Source organism: Lissotriton vulgaris, chromosome 1_1 (assembly GCF_964263255.1).
Source record: "Lissotriton vulgaris chromosome 1_1, aLisVul1.2, whole genome shotgun sequence".
NCBI lineage: Eukaryota > Metazoa > Chordata > Amphibia > Caudata > Salamandridae > Lissotriton > Lissotriton vulgaris.
Window position 1 is genome coordinate 233,033,481 of NC_141685.1, and position 19,832 is coordinate 233,053,312.

General features: G+C 39.2%; 18 non-coding genes across 18 annotated transcripts; all 18 read right to left on the bottom strand.

The window, feature by feature from the left end:
* Positions 1–781: 781 nt before the first annotated feature.
* TRNAR-CCU (transfer RNA arginine (anticodon CCU)) lies at positions 782–854 on the bottom strand. Its single transcript has one exon. It is a non-coding gene; the product is annotated as a tRNA-Arg (tRNA).
* A 574-nt stretch (positions 855–1,428) lies between these two features.
* TRNAA-AGC (transfer RNA alanine (anticodon AGC)) lies at positions 1,429–1,501 on the bottom strand. Its single transcript has one exon. It is a non-coding gene; the product is annotated as a tRNA-Ala (tRNA).
* A 989-nt stretch (positions 1,502–2,490) lies between these two features.
* On the bottom strand, positions 2,491–2,563 carry TRNAA-AGC (transfer RNA alanine (anticodon AGC)). The gene has a single exon. It is a non-coding gene; the product is annotated as a tRNA-Ala (tRNA).
* Positions 2,564–3,552: 989 nt separating this feature from the next.
* Positions 3,553–3,625, bottom strand: TRNAA-AGC (transfer RNA alanine (anticodon AGC)). The gene has a single exon. It is a non-coding gene; the product is annotated as a tRNA-Ala (tRNA).
* A 1,615-nt stretch (positions 3,626–5,240) lies between these two features.
* Positions 5,241–5,313, bottom strand: TRNAK-CUU (transfer RNA lysine (anticodon CUU)). Its single transcript has one exon. It is a non-coding gene; the product is annotated as a tRNA-Lys (tRNA).
* Positions 5,314–5,665: 352 nt separating this feature from the next.
* Positions 5,666–5,738, bottom strand: TRNAA-AGC (transfer RNA alanine (anticodon AGC)). Its single transcript has one exon. It is a non-coding gene; the product is annotated as a tRNA-Ala (tRNA).
* Positions 5,739–6,080: 342 nt separating this feature from the next.
* On the bottom strand, positions 6,081–6,153 carry TRNAK-CUU (transfer RNA lysine (anticodon CUU)). Its single transcript has one exon. It is a non-coding gene; the product is annotated as a tRNA-Lys (tRNA).
* A 574-nt stretch (positions 6,154–6,727) lies between these two features.
* Positions 6,728–6,800, bottom strand: TRNAA-AGC (transfer RNA alanine (anticodon AGC)). The gene has a single exon. It is a non-coding gene; the product is annotated as a tRNA-Ala (tRNA).
* A 2,051-nt stretch (positions 6,801–8,851) lies between these two features.
* TRNAA-AGC (transfer RNA alanine (anticodon AGC)) lies at positions 8,852–8,924 on the bottom strand. Its single transcript has one exon. It is a non-coding gene; the product is annotated as a tRNA-Ala (tRNA).
* A 989-nt stretch (positions 8,925–9,913) lies between these two features.
* TRNAA-AGC (transfer RNA alanine (anticodon AGC)) lies at positions 9,914–9,986 on the bottom strand. The gene has a single exon. It is a non-coding gene; the product is annotated as a tRNA-Ala (tRNA).
* A 989-nt stretch (positions 9,987–10,975) lies between these two features.
* TRNAA-AGC (transfer RNA alanine (anticodon AGC)) lies at positions 10,976–11,048 on the bottom strand. Its single transcript has one exon. It is a non-coding gene; the product is annotated as a tRNA-Ala (tRNA).
* Positions 11,049–12,025: 977 nt separating this feature from the next.
* On the bottom strand, positions 12,026–12,098 carry TRNAA-AGC (transfer RNA alanine (anticodon AGC)). The gene has a single exon. It is a non-coding gene; the product is annotated as a tRNA-Ala (tRNA).
* Positions 12,099–12,440: 342 nt separating this feature from the next.
* Positions 12,441–12,513, bottom strand: TRNAK-CUU (transfer RNA lysine (anticodon CUU)). The gene has a single exon. It is a non-coding gene; the product is annotated as a tRNA-Lys (tRNA).
* Positions 12,514–13,087: 574 nt separating this feature from the next.
* Positions 13,088–13,160, bottom strand: TRNAA-AGC (transfer RNA alanine (anticodon AGC)). Its single transcript has one exon. It is a non-coding gene; the product is annotated as a tRNA-Ala (tRNA).
* Positions 13,161–14,149: 989 nt separating this feature from the next.
* On the bottom strand, positions 14,150–14,222 carry TRNAA-AGC (transfer RNA alanine (anticodon AGC)). The gene has a single exon. It is a non-coding gene; the product is annotated as a tRNA-Ala (tRNA).
* Positions 14,223–14,564: 342 nt separating this feature from the next.
* On the bottom strand, positions 14,565–14,637 carry TRNAK-CUU (transfer RNA lysine (anticodon CUU)). Its single transcript has one exon. It is a non-coding gene; the product is annotated as a tRNA-Lys (tRNA).
* A 574-nt stretch (positions 14,638–15,211) lies between these two features.
* On the bottom strand, positions 15,212–15,284 carry TRNAA-AGC (transfer RNA alanine (anticodon AGC)). Its single transcript has one exon. It is a non-coding gene; the product is annotated as a tRNA-Ala (tRNA).
* Positions 15,285–17,323: 2,039 nt separating this feature from the next.
* TRNAA-AGC (transfer RNA alanine (anticodon AGC)) lies at positions 17,324–17,396 on the bottom strand. The gene has a single exon. It is a non-coding gene; the product is annotated as a tRNA-Ala (tRNA).
* Between the last annotated feature and the right edge of the window lie 2,436 nt (positions 17,397–19,832).

Below are 19,832 nucleotides of genomic sequence, written 5' to 3' on the forward strand. Positions count from 1 at the left end.
ATGCTCTACCTACTGAGCTAGCCGGGTTCTCTCCTTAAAACAGTATGCAGACCAATCCCTTTTTGTGAAGAAAATCAAATCCTGGATATTCCTCTACTCTTGTTTTGCAAGGAAAGCCAGATTTATACATCCTTCAGAGGACAGAGTGTCAAAAAAAATAAGAGAAAATGAAAATGGAAGTTGTGAGAACTTCATTTTGAGATTGCATAAGAATTCAAATTCCTCTCACGTGCTAAAGAATACCTGAACCCATTTTGATTAAACCACTTTAGTTGTTATAATGAGACCATATTTGAAAGCCATCTGTGATTTTTCTGTTCTTACTCTGCAATGACCTTGGCAATGACAAGTTAAAAATAAAATGTATGCAAATTTTATAATGGAGGATGCGGGCATCGATCCCGCTTCCTCTCGCATGCTAAGCGAGCGCTCTACCATTTGAGCTAATTCCCCTGTGTGTTTAATCTGCATAACATGAAAAAAGTAACCTTACTGCCTTCCACCCTTTATTTGAAGTCCAATTGCCCATAACAGTGTTCAGTTCACTCCTAACTTATGCCTTACCTCCACTTATGGGATGTTTTACAGTTCAGGTTGGCCTGTTTACTACTCGAATATGAGTGATATTGTGGTGTGTTCATCTAGACGCATACCCTACCTAATCTTGAAGTTAAATTTCCCACCAATGAGAAACCAAGGGAGATACCATTTTTGATAGTTATTGCATGTCTAATGCAAGAATATTCACCAGATTATGAGTCCAGCAAAAATTACTCATTTTCGCCCAACATGGGGCTTGAACCCACGACCCTGAGATTAGGAGTCTCATGCTCTACCGACTGAGCTAGCCGGGCTCCCACTTCAAGATGGTATGCAGACTAATCATTTTTTATGAAGGAAATCCATTCCTGGACAATTTTTGGGAGTTATTGCATGTCTAATGCAAGATTATTCTCCATATTATGAGAGTCAATGCAATATTCAGGCAAAAATTACTCATTTTCGCCCAACGTGGGGCTCGAACCCACGACCCTGAGATTAAGAGTCTCATGCTCTACCGACTGAGCTAGCTGGGTTCCATCATTAAGACAGTATGCAGACCAATCCCTTTTTGTGAAGAAAATCAAATCCTGGATATTCCTCTACTCTTGTTTTGCAAGGAAAGCCAGATTTATACATCCTTCAGAGGACAGAGTTTCAAAAAAAATAAGAGAAAATGAAAACGGAAGTTGTGAGAACTTTATTTTGAGATTGCATAATAATTCAAATTCCTCTCACATGCTAAAGAATACCTGAACCCTTTTGATTAAACCACTTTAGTTGTTATAATGAGACCATATTTGAAAGCCATCTATGATTTTTCTGTTCTTACTCTGCAATGACCTTGGCAATGACAAGTTAAAAATAAAATGTATGCAAATTTTATAATGGAGAATGCGGGCATCGATCCCGCTACCTCTCGCATGCTAAGCGAGCGCTCTACCATTTGAGCTAATTCCCCTGTGTGTTTAATCTGCATAACATGAAAAAAGTAACCTCACTGCATTCCACACTTTATTTGAAGTCCAATTACCCATAACAGTGTTCAGTTCACTCCTAACTTATGCCTTACCTCCACTTATGGGATGTTTTACATTTCAGGTTGGCCTGTTTACTACTCGAATATGAGTGATATTGTGGTGTGTTCATCTAGACGCATACCCTACCTAATCTTGAAGTTAAATTTACCACCAATGAGAACCCAAGGGAGATACCATTTTTGATAGTTATTGCATGTCTAATGCAAGAATATTCACCAGATTATGAGAGTCAATGCAATAATCCAGCAAAAATTACTCATTTTCGCCCAACATGGGGCTCGAATCCACGACCCTGAGATTAAGAGTCTCATGCTCTACCGACTGAGCTAGCCGGGCTCCCACTTCAAGATGGTATGCAGACTAATCATTTTTTATGAAGGAAATCCATTCCTGGACAATTTTTGGGAGTTATTGCATGTCTAATGCAAGATTATTCTCCATATTATGAGAGTCAATGCAATATTCAGGCAAAAATTACTCATTTTCGCCCAACGTAGGGCTCGAACCCACGACCCTGAGATTAAGAGTCTCATGCTCTACCGACTGAGCTAGCTGGGTTCCATCCTTAAGACAGTATGCAGACCAATCCCTTTTTGTGAAGAAAATCAAATCCTGGATATTCCTCTACTCTTGTTTTGCAAGGAAAGCCAGATTTATACATCCTTCAGAGGACAGAGTGTCAAAAAAAATAAGAGAAAATGAAAACGGAAGTTGTGAGAACTTTATTTTGAGATTGCATAATAATTCAAATTCCTCTCACATGCTAAAGAATACCTGAACCCTTTTGATTAAACCACTTTAGTTGTTATAATGAGACCATATTTGAAAGCCATCTATAATTTTTCTGTTCTTACTCTGCAATGACCTTGGCAATGACAAGTTAAAAATAAAATGTATGCAAATTTTATAATGGAGAATGCGGGCATCGATCCCGCTACCTCTCGCATGCTAAGCGAGCGCTCTACCATTTGAGCTAATTCCCCTGTGTGTTTAATCTGCATAACATGAAAAAAGTAACCTCACTGCATTCCACACTTTATTTGAAGTCCAATTACCCATAACAGTGTTCAGTTCACTCCTAACTTATGCCTTACCTCCACTTATGGGATGTTTTACATTTCAGGTTGGCCTGTTTACTACTCGAATATGAGTGATATTGTGGTGTGTTCATCTAGACGCATACCCTACCTAATCTTGAAGTTAAATTTCCCACCAATGAGAAACCAAGGGAGATACCATTTTTGATAGTTATTGCATGTCTAATGCAAGAATATTCACCAGATTATGAGAGTCAATGCAATAATCCAGCAAAAATTACTCATTTTCGCCCAACATGGGGCTCGAATCCACGACCCTGAGATTAAGAGTCTCATGCTCTACCGACTGAGCTAGCCGGGCTCCCACTTCAAGATGGTATGCAGACTAATCATTTTTTATGAAGGAAATCCATTCCTGGACAATTTTTGGGAGTTATTGCATGTCTAATGCAAGATTAATCTCCATATTATGAGAGTCAATGCAATATTCAGGCAAAAATTACTCGTTTTCGCCCAACGTGGGGTTCGAACCCACGACCCTGAGATTAAGAGTCTCATTCTCTACCGACTGAGCTAGCCAGGCTCCCTCCTTAAAACAGTATGCAGACCAATCCCTTTTTGTGTAGAAAATCAAATCCTGGATATTCCTCTACTCTTGTTTTGCAAGGAAAGCCAGATTTATACATCCTTCAGAGGACAGAGTGTCAAAAAGAATAAAAGAAAATGAAAATGGAAGTTGTGAGAACTTCATTTTGAGATTGCATAAGAATTCAAATTCCTCTCACATGCTAAAGAATACCTGAACCCTTTTGATTAAACCACTTTAGTTGTTATAATGAGACCATATTTGAAAGCCATCTGTGATTTTTCTGTTCTTACTCTGCAATGACCTTGGCAATGACAAGTTAAAAATAAAATGTATGCAAATTTTATAATGGAGAATGCGGGCATCGATCCCGCTACCTCTCGCATGCTAAGCGAGCGCTCTACCATTTGAGCTAATTCCCCTGTGTGTTTAATCTGCATAACATGAAAAAAGTAACCTTACTGCCTTCCACACTTTTTTTGAAGTCCAATTGCCCATAACAGTGTTAAGTTCACTCCTAACTTATGCCTTACCTCCACTTATGGGATGTTTTACAGTTCAGGTTGGCCTGTTTAATACTCGAATATGAGTGATATTGCGGTGTGTTCATCTAGACTCATACCCTAGCTAATCTTGAAGTTAAACTTCCCACCAATGAGAAACCAAGGGAGATACCATTTTTGATAGTTATTGCATGTCTAATGCAAGAATAATCACCAGATTATGAGAGTCCAGCAAAAATTACTCATTTTCGCCCAACGTGGGGCTCGAACCCACGACCCTGAGATTAAGAGTCTCATGCTCTATCGACTGAGCTAGCCGGGCTCCCACTTCAAGATGGTATGCAGACTAATCATTTTTTATGAAGGAAATCCATTCCTGGACAATTTTTGGGAGTTATTGCATGTCTAATGCAAGATTAATCTCCATATTATGAGAGTCAATGCAATATTCAGGCAAAAATTACTCGTTTTCGCCCAACGTGGGGCTCGAACCCACGACCCTGAGATTAAGAGTCTCATGCTCTACCGACTGAGCTAGCTGGGTTCCCTCCTTAAGACAGTATGCAGACCAATCCCTTTTTGTGAAGAAAATCAAATCCTGGATATTCCTCTACTCTTGTTTTGCAAGGAAAGCCAGATTTATACATCCTTCAGAGGATAGAGTGTCAAAAATAAATAAGAGAAAATGAAAATGGAAGTTGTGAGAACTTCATTTTGAGATTGCATAAGAATTCAAATTCCTCTCACATGCTAAAGAATACCTGAACCCTTTTGATTAAACCACTTTAGTTGTTATAATGAGACCATATTTGAAAGCCATCTGTGATTTTTCTGTTCTTACTCTGCAATGACCTTGGCAATGACAAGTTAAAAATAAAATGTATGCAAATTTTATAATCGAGAATGCGGGCATCGATCCCGCTACCCCTCGCATGCTAAGCGAGCGCTCTACCATTTGAGCTAACTCCCCTGTGTGTTTAATCTCCATAACATGAAAAAAGTAACCTTACTGCCTTCCACACTTCATTTGAAGTCCAATTGCCCATAACAGTGTTAAGTTCACTCCTAACTTATGCCTTACCTCCACTTATGGGATGTTTTACAGTTCAGGTTGGCCTGTTTACTACTCGAATATGAGTGATATTGCGGTGTGTTCATCTAGACTCATACCCTAGCTAATCTTGAAGTTAAATTTCCCACCAATGAGAAACCAAGGGAGATACCATTTTTGATAGTTATTGCATGTCTAATGCAAGAATATTCACCAGATTATGAGAGTCAATGCAATAATCCAGCAAAAATTACTCATTTTCGCCCAACGTGGGGCTCGAACCCACGACCCTGACATTAAGAGTCTCATGCTCTACCGACTGAGCTAGCCGGGCTACCACTTCAAGATGGTCTGCAGACTAATCATTTTTTATGAAGAAAATCCATTCCTGGACAATTTTGGGGAGTTATTGCAGGTCTAATGCAAGATTAATCTCCATATTATGAGAGTCAATGCAATATTCAGGCAAAAATTACTCGTTTTCGCCCAACGTGGGGCTCGAACCCACGACCCTGAGATTAAGAGTCTCATGCTCTACCGACTGAGCTAGCCGGGCTCCCTCCTTAAGACAGTATGCAGACCAATCCCTTTTTGTGAAGAAAATCAAATCCTGGATATTCCTCTACTCTTGTTTTGCAAGGAAAGCCAGATTCATACATCCTTCAGAGGACAGAGTGTCAAAAAAAATAAGAGAAAATGAAAATGGAAGTTGTGAGAACTTCATTTTGAGATTGCATAAGAATTCAAATTCCTCTCACATGCTAAAGAATACCTGAACCCTTTTGATTAAACCACTTTAGTTGTTATAATGAGACCATATTTGAAAGCCATCTGTGATTTTTCTGTTCTTACTCTGCAATGACCTTGGCAATGACAAGTTAAAAATAAAATGTATGCAAATTTTATAATGGAGAATGCGGGCATCGATCCCGCTACCTCTCGCATGCTAAGCGAGCGCTCTACCATTTGAGCTAATTCCCCTGTGTGTTTAATCTGCATAACATGAAAAAAGTAACCTTACTGCCTTCCACACTTTATTTGAAGTCCAATTGCCCATAACAGTGTTAAGTTCACTCCTAACTTATGCCTTACCTCCACTTATGGGATGTTTTACAGTTCAGGTTGGCCTGTTTACTACTCGAATATGAGTGATATTACAGTGTGTTCATCTAGACTCATACCCTAGCTAATCTTGAAGTTAAATTTCCCACCAATGAGAAACCAAGGGAGATACCATTTTTGATAGTTATTGCATGTCTAATGCAAGAATATTCACCAGATTATGAGAGTCAATGAAATAATCCAGCAAAAATTACTCATTTTCGCCCAACGTGGGGCTCGAACCCACGACCCTGAGATTAAGAGTCTCATGCTCTACCGACTGAGCTAGCCGGGCTCCCACTTCAAGATGGTATGCAGACTAATCATTTTTTATGAAGGAAATCCATTCCTGGACAATTTTTGGGAGTTATTGCATGTCTAATGCAAGATTATTCTCCATATTATGAGAGTCAATGCAATATTCAGGCAAAAATTACTCATTTTCGCCCAACGTGGGGCTCGAACCCACGACCCTGAGATTAAGAGTCTCATGCTCTACCGACTGAGCTAGCTGGGTTCCATCATTAAGACAGTATGCAGACCAATCCCTTTTTGTGAAGAAAATCAAATCCTGGATATTCCTCTACTCTTGTTTTGCAAGGAAAGCCAGATTTATACATCCTTCAGAGGACAGAGTGTCAAAAAAAATAAGAGAAAATGAAAACGGAAGTTGTGAGAACTTTATTTTGAGATTGCATAATAATTCAAATTCCTCTCACATGCTAAAGAATACCTGAACCCTTTTGATTAAACCACTTTAGTTGTTATAATGAGACCATATTTGAAAGCCATCTATGATTTTTCTGTTCTTACTCTGCAATGACCTTGGCAATGACAAGTTAAAAATAAAATGTATGCAAATTTTATAATGGAGAATGCGGGCATCGATCCCGCTACCTCTCGCATGCTAAGCGAGCGCTCTACCATTTGAGCTAATTCCCCTGTGTGTTTAATCTGCATAACATGAAAAAAGTAACCTCACTGCATTCCACACTTTATTTGAAGTCCAATTACCCATAACAGTGTTCAGTTCACTCCTAACTTATGCCTTACCTCCACTTATGGGATGTTTTACATTTCAGGTTGGCCTGTTTACTACTCGAATATGAGTGATATTGTGGTGTGTTCATCTAGACGCATACCCTACCTAATCTTGAAGTTAAATTTACCACCAATGAGAAACCAAGGGAGATACCATTTTTGATAGTTATTGCATGTCTAATGCAAGAATATTCACCAGATTATGAGAGTCAATGCAATAATCCAGCAAAAATTACTCATTTTCGCCCAACATGGGGCTCGAATCCACGACCCTGAGATTAAGAGTCTCATGCTCTACCGACTGAGCTAGCCGGGCTCCCACTTCAAGATGGTATGCAGACTAATCATTTTTTATGAAGGAAATCCATTCCTGGACAATTTTTGGGAGTTATTGCATGTCTAATGCAAGATTATTCTCCATATTATGAGAGTCAATGCAATATTCAGGCAAAAATTACTCATTTTCGGCCAACGTGGGGCTCGAACCCACGACCCTGAGATTAAGAGTCTCATGCTCTACCGACTGAGCTAGCTGGGTTCCATCCTTAAGACAGTATGCAGACCAATCCCTTTTTGTGAAGAAAATCAAATCCTGGATATTCCTCTACTCTTGTTTTGCAAGGAAAGCCAGATTTATACATCCTTCAGAGGACAGAGTGTCAAAAAAAATAAGAGAAAATGAAAACGGAAGTTGTGAGAACTTTATTTTGAGATTGCATAATAATTCAAATTCCTCTCACATGCTAAAGAATACCTGAACCCTTTTGATTAAACCACTTTAGTTGTTATAATGAGACCATATTTGAAAGCCATCTATGATTTTTCTGTTCTTACTCTGCAATGACCTTGGCAATGACAAGTTAAAAATAAAATGTATGCAAATTTTATAATGGAGAATGCGGGCATCGATCCCGCTACCTCTCGCATGCTAAGCGAGTGCTCTACCATTTGAGCTAATTCCCCTGTGTGTTTAATCTGCATAACATGAAAAAAGTAACCTCACTGCATTCCACACTTTATTTGAAGTCCAATTACCCATAACAGTGTTCAGTTCACTCCTAACTTATGCCTTACCTCCACTTATGGGATGTTTTACATTTCAGGTTGGCCTGTTTACTACTCGAATATGAGTGATATTGTGGTGTGTTCATCTAGACGCATACCCTACCTAATCTTGAAGTTAAATTTACCACCAATGAGAAACCAAGGGAGATACCATTTTTGATAGTTATTGCATGTCTAATGCAAGAATATTCACCAGATTATGAGAGTCAATGCAATAATCCAGCAAAAATTACTCATTTTCGCCCAACATGGGGCTCGAATCCACGACCCTGAGATTAAGAGTCTCATGCTCTACCGACTGAGCTAGCCGGGCTCCCACTTCAAGATGGTATGCAGACTAATCATTTTTTATGAAGGAAATCCATTCCTGGACAATTTTTGGGAGTTATTGCATGTCTAATGCAAGATTATTCTCCATATTATGAGAGTCAATGCAATATTCAGGCAAAAATTACTCATTTTCGCCCAACGTGGGGCTCGAACCCACGACCCTGAGATTAAGAGTCTCATGCTCTACCGACTGAGCTAGCTGGGTTCCATCCTTAAGACAGTATGCAGACCAATCCCTTTTTGTGAAGAAAATCAAATCCTGGATATTCCTCTACTCTTGTTTTGCAAGGAAAGCCAGATTTATACATCCTTCAGAGGACAGAGTGTCAAAAAAAATAAGAGAAAATGAAAACGGAAGTTGTGAGAACTTTATTTTGAGATTGCATAATAATTCAAATTCCTCTCACATGCTAAAGAATACCTGAACCCTTTTGATTAAACCACTTTAGTTGTTATAATGAGACCATATTTGAAAGCCATCTATGATTTTTCTGTTCTTACTCTGCAATGACCTTGGCAATGACAAGTTAAAAATAAAATGTATGCAAATTTTATAATGGAGAATGCGGGCATCGATCCCGCTACCTCTCGCATGCTAAGCGAGCGCTCTACCATTTGAGCTAATTCCCCTGTGTGTTTAATCTGCATAACATGAAAAAAGTAACCTCACTGCATTCCACACTTTATTTGAAGTCCAATTACCCATAACAGTGTTCAGTTCACTCCTAACTTATGCCTTACCTCCACTTATGGGATGTTTTACATTTCAGGTTGGCCTGTTTACTACTCGAATATGAGTGATATTGTGGTGTGTTCATCTAGACGCATACACTACCTAATCTTGAAGTTAAATTTCCCACCAATGAGAAACCAAGGGAGATACCATTTTTGATAGTTATTGCATGTCTAATGCAAGAATATTCACCAGATTATGAGAGTCAATGCAATAATCCAGCAAAAATTACTCATTTTCGCCCAACATGGGGCTCGAATCCACGACCCTGAGATTAAGAGTCTCATGCTCTACCGACTGAGCTAGCCGGGCTCCCACTTCAAGATGGTATGCAGACTAATCATTTTTTATGAAGGAAATCCATTCCTGGACAATTTTTGGGAGTTATTGCATGTCTAATGCAAGATTATTCTCCATATTATGAGAGTCAATGCAATATTCAGGCAAAAATTACTCATTTTCGCCCAACGTGGGGCTCGAACCCACGACCCTGAGATTAAGAGTCTCATGCTCTACCGACTGAGCTAGCTGGGTTCCATCCTTAAGACAGTATGCAGACCAATCCCTTTTTGTGAAGAAAATCAAATCCTGGATATTCCTCTACTCTTGTTTTGCAAGGAAAGCCAGATTTATACATCCTTCAGAGGACAGAGTGTCAAAAAAAATAAGAGAAAATGAAAACGGAAGTTGTGAGAACTTTATTTTGAGATTGCATAATAATTCAAATTCCTCTCACATGCTAAAGAATACCTGAACCCTTTTGATTAAACCACTTTAGTTGTTATAATGAGACCATATTTGAAAGCCATCTATGATTTTTCTGTTCTTACTCTGCAATGACCTTGGCAATGACAAGTTAAAAATAAAATGTATGCAAATTTTATAATGGAGAATGCGGGCATCGATCCCGCTACCTCTCGCATGCTAAGCGAGCGCTCTACCATTTGAGCTAATTCCCCTGTGTGTTTAATCTGCATAACATGAAAAAAGTAACCTCACTGCATTCCACACTTTATTTGAAGTCCAATTACCCATAACAGTGTTCAGTTCACTCCTAACTTATGCCTTACCTCCACTTATGGGATGTTTTACATTTCAGGTTGGCCTGTTTACTACTCGAATATGAGTGATATTGTGGTGTGTTCATCTAGACGCATACCCTACCTAATCTTGAAGTTAAATTTCCCACCAATGAGAAACCAAGGGAGATACCATTTTTGATAGTTATTGCATGTCTAATGCAAGAATATTCACCAGATTATGAGAGTCAATGCAATAATCCAGCAAAAATTACTCATTTTCGCCCAACATGGGGCTCGAATCCACGACCCTGAGATTAAGAGTCTCATGCTCTACCGACTGAGCTAGCCGGGCTCCCACTTCAAGATGGTATGCAGACTAATCATTTTTTATGAAGGAAATCCATTCCTGGACAATTTTTGGGAGTTATTGCATGTCTAATGCAAGATTAATCTCCATATTATGAGAGTCAATGCAATATTCAGGCAAAAATTACTCGTTTTCGCCCAACGTGGGGTTCGAACCCACGACCCTGAGATTAAGAGTCTCATGCTCTACCGACTGAGCTAGCCGGATTCCCTCCTTAAGACAGTATGCAGACCAATCCCTTTTTGTGAAGAAAATCAAATCCTGGATATTCCTCTACTCTTGTTTTGCAAGGAAAGCCAGATTCATACATCCTTCAGAGGACAGAGTGTCAAAAAAAATAAGAGAAAATGAAAATGGAAGTTGTGAGAACTTCATTTTGAGATTGCATAAGAATTCAAATTCCTCTCACATGCTAAAGAATACCTGAACCCTTTTGATTAAACCACTTTAGTTGTTATAATGAGACCATATTTGAAAGCCATCTGTGATTTTTCTGTTCTTACTCTGCAATGACCTTGGCAATGACAAGTTAAAAATAAAATGTATGCAAATTTTATAATGGAGAATGCGGGCATCGATCCCGCTACCTCTCGCATGCTAAGCGAGCGCTCTACCATTTGAGCTAATTCCCCTGTGTGTTTAATCTGCATAACATGAAAAAAGTAACCTTACTGCCTTCCACACTTTATTTGAAGTCCAATTGCCCATAACAGTGTTAAGTTCACTCCTAACTTATGCCTTACCTCCACTTATGGGATGTTTTACAGTTCAGGTTGGCCTGTTTAATACTCGAATATGAGTGATATTGCGGTGTGTTCATCTAGACTCATACCCTAGCTAATCTTGAAGTTAAACTTCCCACCAATGAGAAACCAAGGGAGATACCATTTTTGATAGTTATTGCATGTCTAATGCAAGAATAATCACCAGATTATGAGAGTCCAGCAAAAATTACTCATTTTCGCCCAACGTGGGGCTCGAACCCACGACCCTGAGATTAAGAGTCTCATGCTCTATCGACTGAGCTAGCCGGGCTCCCACTTCAAGATGGTATGCAGACTAATCATTTTTTATGAAGGAAATCCATTCCTGGACAATTTTTGGGAGTTATTGCATGTCTAATGCAAGATTAATCTCCATATTATGAGAGTCAATGCAATATTCAGGCAAAAATTACTCGTTTTCGCCCAACGTGGGGCTCGAACCCACGACCCTGAGATTAAGAGTCTCATGCTCTACCGACTGAGCTAGCCGGATTCCCTCCTTAAGACAGTATGCAGACCAATCCCTTTTTGTGAAGAAAATCAAATCCTGGATATTCCTCTACTCTTGTTTTGCAAGGAAAGCCAGATTCATACATCCTTCAGAGGACAGAGTGTCAAAAAAAATAAGAGAAAATGAAAATGGAAGTTGTGAGAACTTCATTTTGAGATTGCATAAGAATTCAAATTCCTCTCACATGCTAAAGAATACCTGAACCCTTTTGATTAAACCACTTTAGTTGTTATAATGAGACCATATTTGAAAGCCATCTGTGATTTTTCTGTTCTTACTCTGCAATGACCTTGGCAATGACAAGTTAAAAATAAAATGTATGCAAATTTTATAATGGAGAATGCGGGCATCGATCCCGCTACCTCTCGCATGCTAAGCGAGCGCTCTACCATTTGAGCTAATTCCCCTGTGTGTTTAATCTGCATAACATGAAAAAAGTAACCTTACTGCCTTCCACACTTTATTTGAAGTCCAATTGCCCATAACAGTGTTAAGTTCACTCCTAACTTATGCCTTACCTCCACTTATGGGATGTTTTACAGTTCAGGTTGGCCTGTTTACTACTCGAATATGAGTGATATTACGGTGTGTTCATCTAGACTCATACCCTAGCTAATCTTGAAGTTAAATTTCCCACCAATGAGAAACCAAGGGAGATACCATTTTTGATAGTTATTGCATGTCTAATGCAAGAATATTCACCAGATTATGAGAGTCAATGAAATAATCCAGCAAAAATTACTCATTTTCGCCCAACGTGGGGCTCGAACCCACGACCCTGAGATTAAGAGTCTCATGCTCTACCGACTGAGCTAGCCGGGCTCCCACTTCAAGATGGTATGCAGACTAATCATTTTTTATGAAGGAAATCCATTCCTGGACAATTTTTGGGAGTTATTGCATGTCTAATGCAAGATTATTCTCCATATTATGAGAGTCAATGCAATATTCAGGCAAAACTTACTCATTTTCGCCCAACGTGGGGCTCGAACCCACGACCCTGAGATTAAGAGTCTCATGCTCTACCGACTGAGCTAGCTGGGTTCCATCATTAAGACAGTATGCAGACCAATCCCTTTTTGTGAAGAAAATCAAATCCTGGATATTCCTCTACTCTTGTTTTGCAAGGAAAGCCAGATTTATACATCCTTCAGAGGACAGAGTGTCAAAAAAAATAAGAGAAAATGAAAACGGAAGTTGTGAGAACTTTATTTTGAGATTGCATAATAATTCAAATTCCTCTCACATGCTAAAGAATACCTGAACCCTTTTGATTAAACCACTTTAGTTGTTATAATGAGACCATATTTGAAAGCCATCTATGATTTTTCTGTTCTTACTCTGCAATGACCTTGGCAATGACAAGTTAAAAATAAAATGTATGCAAATTTTATAATGGAGAATGCGGGCATCGATCCCGCTACCTCTCGCATGCTAAGCGAGCGCTCTACCATTTGAGCTAATTCCCCTGTGTGTTTAATCTGCATAACATGAAAAAAGTAACCTCACTGCATTCCACACTTTATTTGAAGTCCAATTACCCATAACAGTGTTCAGTTCACTCCTAACTTATGCCTTACCTCCACTTATGGGATGTTTTACATTTCAGGTTGGCCTGTTTACTACTCGAATATGAGTGATATTGTGGTGTGTTCATCTAGACGCATACCCTACCTAATCTTGAAGTTAAATTTACCACCAATGAGAAACCAAGGGAGATACCATTTTTGATAGTTATTGCATGTCTAATGCAAGAATATTCACCAGATTATGAGAGTCAATGCAATAATCCAGCAAAAATTACTCATTTTCGCCCAACATGGGGCTCGAATCCACGACCCTGAGATTAAGAGTCTCATGCTCTACCGACTGAGCTAGCCGGGCTCCCACTTGAAGATGGTATGCAGACTAATCATTTTTTATGAAGGAAATCCATTCCTGGACAATTTTTGGGAGTTATTGCATGTCTAATGCAAGATTATTCTCCATATTATGAGAGTCAATGCAATATTCAGGCAAAAATGACTCATTTTCGCCCAACGTGGGGCTCGAACCCACGACCCTGAGATTAAGAGTCTCATGCTCTACCGACTGAGCTAGCTGGGTTCCATCCTTAAGACAGTATGCAGACCAATCCCTTTTTGTGAAGAAAATCAAATCCTGGATATTCCTCTACTCTTGTTTTGCAAGGAAAGCCAGATTTATACATCCTTCAGAGGACAGAGTGTCAAAAAAAATAAGAGAAAATGAAAACGGAAGTTGTGAGAACTTTATTTTGAGATTGCATAATAATTCAAATTCCTCTCACATGCTAAAGAATACCTGAACCCTTTTGATTAAACCACTTTAGTTGTTATAATGAGACCATATTTGAAAGCCATCTATGATTTTTCTGTTCTTACTCTGCAATGACCTTGGCAATGACAAGTTAAAAATAAAATGTATGCAAATTTTATAATGGAGAATGCGGGCATCGATCCCGCTACCTCTCGCATGCTAAGCGAGCGCTCTACCATTTGAGCTAATTCCCCTGTGTGTTTAATCTGCATAACATGAAAAAAGTAACCTCACTGCATTCCACACTTTATTTGAAGTCCAATTACCCATAACAGTGTTCAGTTCACTCCTAACTTATGCCTTACCTCCACTTATGGGATGTTTTACATTTCAGGTTGGCCTGTTTACTACTCGAATATGAGTGATATTGTGGTGTGTTCATCTAGACGCATACCCTACCTAATCTTGAAGTTAAATTTCCCACCAATGAGAAACCAAGGGAGATACCATTTTTGATAGTTATTGCATGTCTAATGCAAGAATATTCACCAGATTATGAGAGTCAATGCAATAATCCAGCAAAAATTACTCATTTTCGCCCAACGTGGGGCTCGAACCCACGACCCTGAGATTAAGAGTCTCATGCTCTACCGACTGAGCTAGCCGGGCTCCCACTTCAAGATGGTATGCAGACTAATCATTTTTTATGAAGGAAATCCATTCCTGGACAATTTTTGGGAGTTATTGCATGTCTAATGCAAGATTAATCTCCATATTATGAGAGTCAATGCAATATTCAGGCAAAAATTACTCGTTTTCGCCCAACGTGGGGTTCGAACCCACGACCCTGAGATTAAGAGTCTCATTCTCTACCGACTGAGCTAGCCAGGCTCCCTCCTTAAAACAGTATGCAGACCAATCCCTTTTTGTGTAGAAAATCAAATCCTGGATATTCCTCTACTCTTGTTTTGCAAGGAAAGCCAGATTTATACATCCTTCAGAGGACAGAGTGTCAAAAAGAATAAGAGAAAATGAAAATGGAAGTTGTGAGAACTTCATTTTGAGATTGCATAAGAATTCAAATTCCTCTCACATGCTAAAGAATACCTGAACCCTTTTGATTAAACCACTTTAGTTGTTATAATGAGACCATATTTGAAAGCAATCTGTGATTTTTCTGTTCTTACTCTGCAATGACCTTGGCAATGACAAGTTAAAAATAAAATGTATGCAAATTTTATAATGGAGAATGCGGGCATCGATCCCGCTACCTCTCGCATGCTAAGCGAGCGCTCTACCATTTGAGCTAATTCCCCTGTGTGTTTAATCTGCATAACATGAAAAAAGTAACCTTACTGCCTTCCACACTTTTTTTGAAGTCCAATTGCCCATAACAGTGTTAAGTTCACTCCTAACTTATGCCTTACCTCCACTTATGGGATGTTTTACAGTTCAGGTTGGCCTGTTTAATACTCGAATATGAGTGATATTGCGGTGTGTTCATCTAGACTCATACCCTAGCTAATCTTGAAGTTAAACTTCCCACCAATGAGAAACCAAGGGAGATACCATTTTTGATAGTTATTGCATGTCTAATGCAAGAATAATCACCAGATTATGAGAGTCCAGCAAAAATTACTCATTTTCGCCCAACGTGGGGCTCGAACCCCCGACCCTGAGATTAAGAGTCTCATGCTCTATCGACTGAGCTAGCCGGGCTCCCACTTCAAGATGGTATGCAGACTAATCATTTTTTATGAAGGAAATCCATTCCTGGACAATTTTTGGGAGTTATTGCATGTCTAATGCAAGATTAATCTCCATATTATGAGAGTCAATGCAATATTCAGGCAAAAATTACTCGTTTTCGCCCAACGTGGGGCTCGAACCCACGACCCTGAGATTAAGAGTCTCATGCTCTACCGACTGAGCTAGCTGGGTTCCCTCCTTAAGACAGTATGCAGACCAATCCCTTTTTGTGAAGAAAATCAAATCCTGGATATTCCTCTACTCTTGTTTTGCAAGGAAAGCCAGATTTATACATCCTTCAGAGGATAGAGTGTCAAAAAAAATAAGAGAAAATGAAAATGGAAGTTGTGAGAACTTCATTTTGAGATTGCATAAGAATTCAAATTCCTCTCACATGCTAAAGAATACCTGAACCCTTTTGATTAAACCACTTTAGTTGTTATAATGAGACCATATTTGAAAGCCATCTGTGATTTTTCTGTTCTTACTCTGCAATGACCTTGGCAATGACAAGTTAAAAATAAAATGTATGCAAATTTTATAATCGAGAATGCGGGCATCGATCCCGCTACCTCTCGCATGCTAAGCGAGCGCTCTACCATTTGAGCTAACTCCCCTGTGTGTTTAATCTCCATAACATGAAAAAAGTAACCTTACTGCCTTCCACACTTCATTTGAAGTCCAATTGCCCATAACAGTGTTAAGTTCACTCCTAACTTATGCCTTACCTCCACTTATGGGATGTTTTACAGTTCAGGTTGGCCTGTTTACTACTCGAATATGAGTGATATTGCGGTGTGTTCATCTAGACTCATACCCTAGCTAATCTTGAAGTTAAATTTCCCACCAATGAGAAACCAAGGGAGATACCATTTTTGATAGTTATTGCATGTCTAATGCAAGAATATTCACCAGATTATGAGAGTCAATGCAATAATCCAGCAAAAATTAATCATTTTCGCCCAACGTGGGGCTCGAACCCACGACCCTGACATTAAGAGTCTCATGCTCTACCGACTGAGCTAGCCGGGCTCCCACTTCAAGATGGTATGCAGACTAATCATTTTTTATGAAGAAAATCCATTCCTGGACAATTTTGGGGAGTTATTGCAGGTCTAATGCAAGATTAATCTCCATATTATGAGAGTCAATGCAATATTCAGGCAAAAATTACTCGTTTTCGCCCAACGTGGGGCTCGAACCCACGACCCTGAGATTAAGAGTGTCATGCTCTACCGACTGAGCTAGCCGGGCTCCCTCCTTAAGACAGTATGCAGACCAATCCCTTTTTGTGAAGAAAATCAAATCCTGGATATTCCTCTACTCTTGTTTTGCAAGGAAAGCCAGATTTATACATCCTTCAGAGGACAGAGTGTCAAAAAGAATAAGAGAAAATGAAAATGGAAGTTGTGAGAACTTCATTTTGAGATTGCATAAGAATTCAAATTCCTCTCACATGCTAAAGAATACCTGAACCCTTTTGATTAAACCACTTTAGTTGTTATAATGAGACCATATTTGAAAGCAATCTGTGATTTTTCTGTTCTTACTCTGCAATGACCTTGGCAATGACAAGTTAAAAATAAAATGTATGCAAATTTTATAATGGAGAATGCGGGCATCGATCCCGCTACCTCTCGCATGCTAAGCGAGCGCTCTACCATTTGAGCTAATTCCCCTGTGTGTTTAATCTGCATAACATGAAAAAAGTAACCTTACTGCCTTCCACACTTTTTTTGAAGTCCAATTGCCCATAACAGTGTTAAGTTCACTCCTAACTTATGCCTTACCTCCACTTATGGGATGTTTTACAGTTCAGGTTGGCCTGTTTAATACTCGAATATGAGTGATATTGCGGTGTGTTCATCTAGACTCATACCCTAGCTAATCTTGAAGTTAAACTTCCCACCAATGAGAAACCAAGGGAGATACCATTTTTGATAGTTATTGCATGTCTAATGCAAGAATAATCACCAGATTATGAGAGTCCAGCAAAAATTACTCATTTTCGCCCAACGTGGGGCTCGAACCCCCGACCCTGAGATTAAGAGTCTCATGCTCTATCGACTGAGCTAGCCGGGCTCCCACTTCAAGATGGTATGCAGACTAATCATTTTTTATGAAGGAAATCCATTCCTGGACAATTTTTGGGAGTTATTGCATGTCTAATGCAAGATTAATCTCCATATTATGAGAGTCAATGCAATATTCAGGCAAAAATTACTCGTTTTCGCCCAACGTGGGGCTCGAACCCACGACCCTGAGATTAAGAGTCTCATGCTCTACCGACTGAGCTAGCTGGGTTCCCTCCTTAAGACAGTATGCAGACCAATCCCTTTTTGTGAAGAAAATCAAATCCTGGATATTCCTCTACTCTTGTTTTGCAAGGAAAGCCAGATTTATACATCCTTCAGAGGATAGAGTGTCAAAAAAAATAAGAGAAAATGAAAATGGAAGTTGTGAGAACTTCATTTTGAGATTGCATAAGAATTCAAATTCCTCTCACATGCTAAAGAATACCTGAACCCTTTTGATTAAACCACTTTAGTTGTTATAATGAGACCATATTTGAAAGCCATCTGTGATTTTTCTGTTCTTACTCTGCAATGACCTTGGCAATGACAAGTTAAAAATAAAATGTATGCAAATTTTATAATCGAGAATGCGGGCATCGATCCCGCTACCTCTCGCATGCTAAGCGAGCGCTCTACCATTTGAGCTAACTCCCCTGTGTGTTTAATCTCCATAACATGAAAAAAGTAACCTTACTGCCTTCCACACTTCATTTGAAGTCCAATTGCCCATAACAGTGTTAAGTTCACTCCTAACTTATGCCTTACCTCCACTTATGGGATGTTTTACAGTTCAGGTTGGCCTGTTTACTACTCGAATATGAGTGATATTGCGGTGTGTTCATCTAGACTCATACCCTAGCTAATCTTGAAGTTAAATTTCCCACCAATGAGAAACCAAGGGAGATACCATTTTTGATAGTTATTGCATGTCTAATGCAAGAATATTCACCAGATTATGAGAGTCAATGCAATAATCCAGCAAAAATTAATCATTTTCGCCCAACGTGGGGCTCGAACCCACGACCCTGACATTAAGAGTCTCATGCTCTACCGACTGAGCTAGCCGGGCTCCCACTTCAAGATGGTATGCAGACTAATCATTTTTTATGAAGAAAATCCATTCCTGGACAATTTTGGGGAGTTATTGCAGGTCTAATGCAAGATTAATCTCCATATTATGAGAGTCAATGCAATATTCAGGCAAAAATTACTCGTTTTCGCCCAACGTGGGGCTCGAACCCACGACCCTGAGATTAAGAGTGTCATGCTCTACCGACTGAGCTAGCCGGGCTCCCTCCTTAAGACAGTATGCAGACCAATCCCTTTTTGTGAAGAAAATCAAATCCTGGATATTCCTCTACTCTTGTTTTGCAAGGAAAGCCAGATTCATACATCCTTCAGAGGACAGAGTGTCAAAAAAAATAAGAGAAAATGAAAATGGAAGTTGTGAGAACTTCATTTTGAGATTGCATAAGAATTCAAATTCCTCTCACATGCTAAAGAATACCTGAACCCTTTTGATTAAACCACTTTAGTTGTTATAATGAGACCATATTTGAAAGCCATCTGTGATTTTTCTGTTCTTACTCTGCAATGACCTTGGCAATGACAAGTTAAAAATAAAATGTATGCAAATTTTATAATGGAGAAAGCGGGCATCGATCCCGCTACCTCTCGCATGCTAAGCGAGCGCTCTACCATTTGAGCTAATTCCCCTGTGTGTTTAATCTGCATAACATGAAAAAAGTAACCTTACTGCCTTCCACACTTTATTTGAAGTCCAATTGCCCATAACAGTGTTAAGTTCACTCCTAACTTATGCCTTACCTCCACTTATGGGATGTTTTACAGTTCAGGTTGGCCTGTTTACTACTCGAATATGAGTGATATTACGGTGTGTTCATCTAGACTCATACCCTAGCTAATCTTGAAGTTAAATTTCCCACCAATGAGAAACCAAGGGAGATACCATTTTTGATAGTTATTGCATGTCTAATGCAAGAATATTCACCAGATTATGAGAGTCAATGAAATAATCCA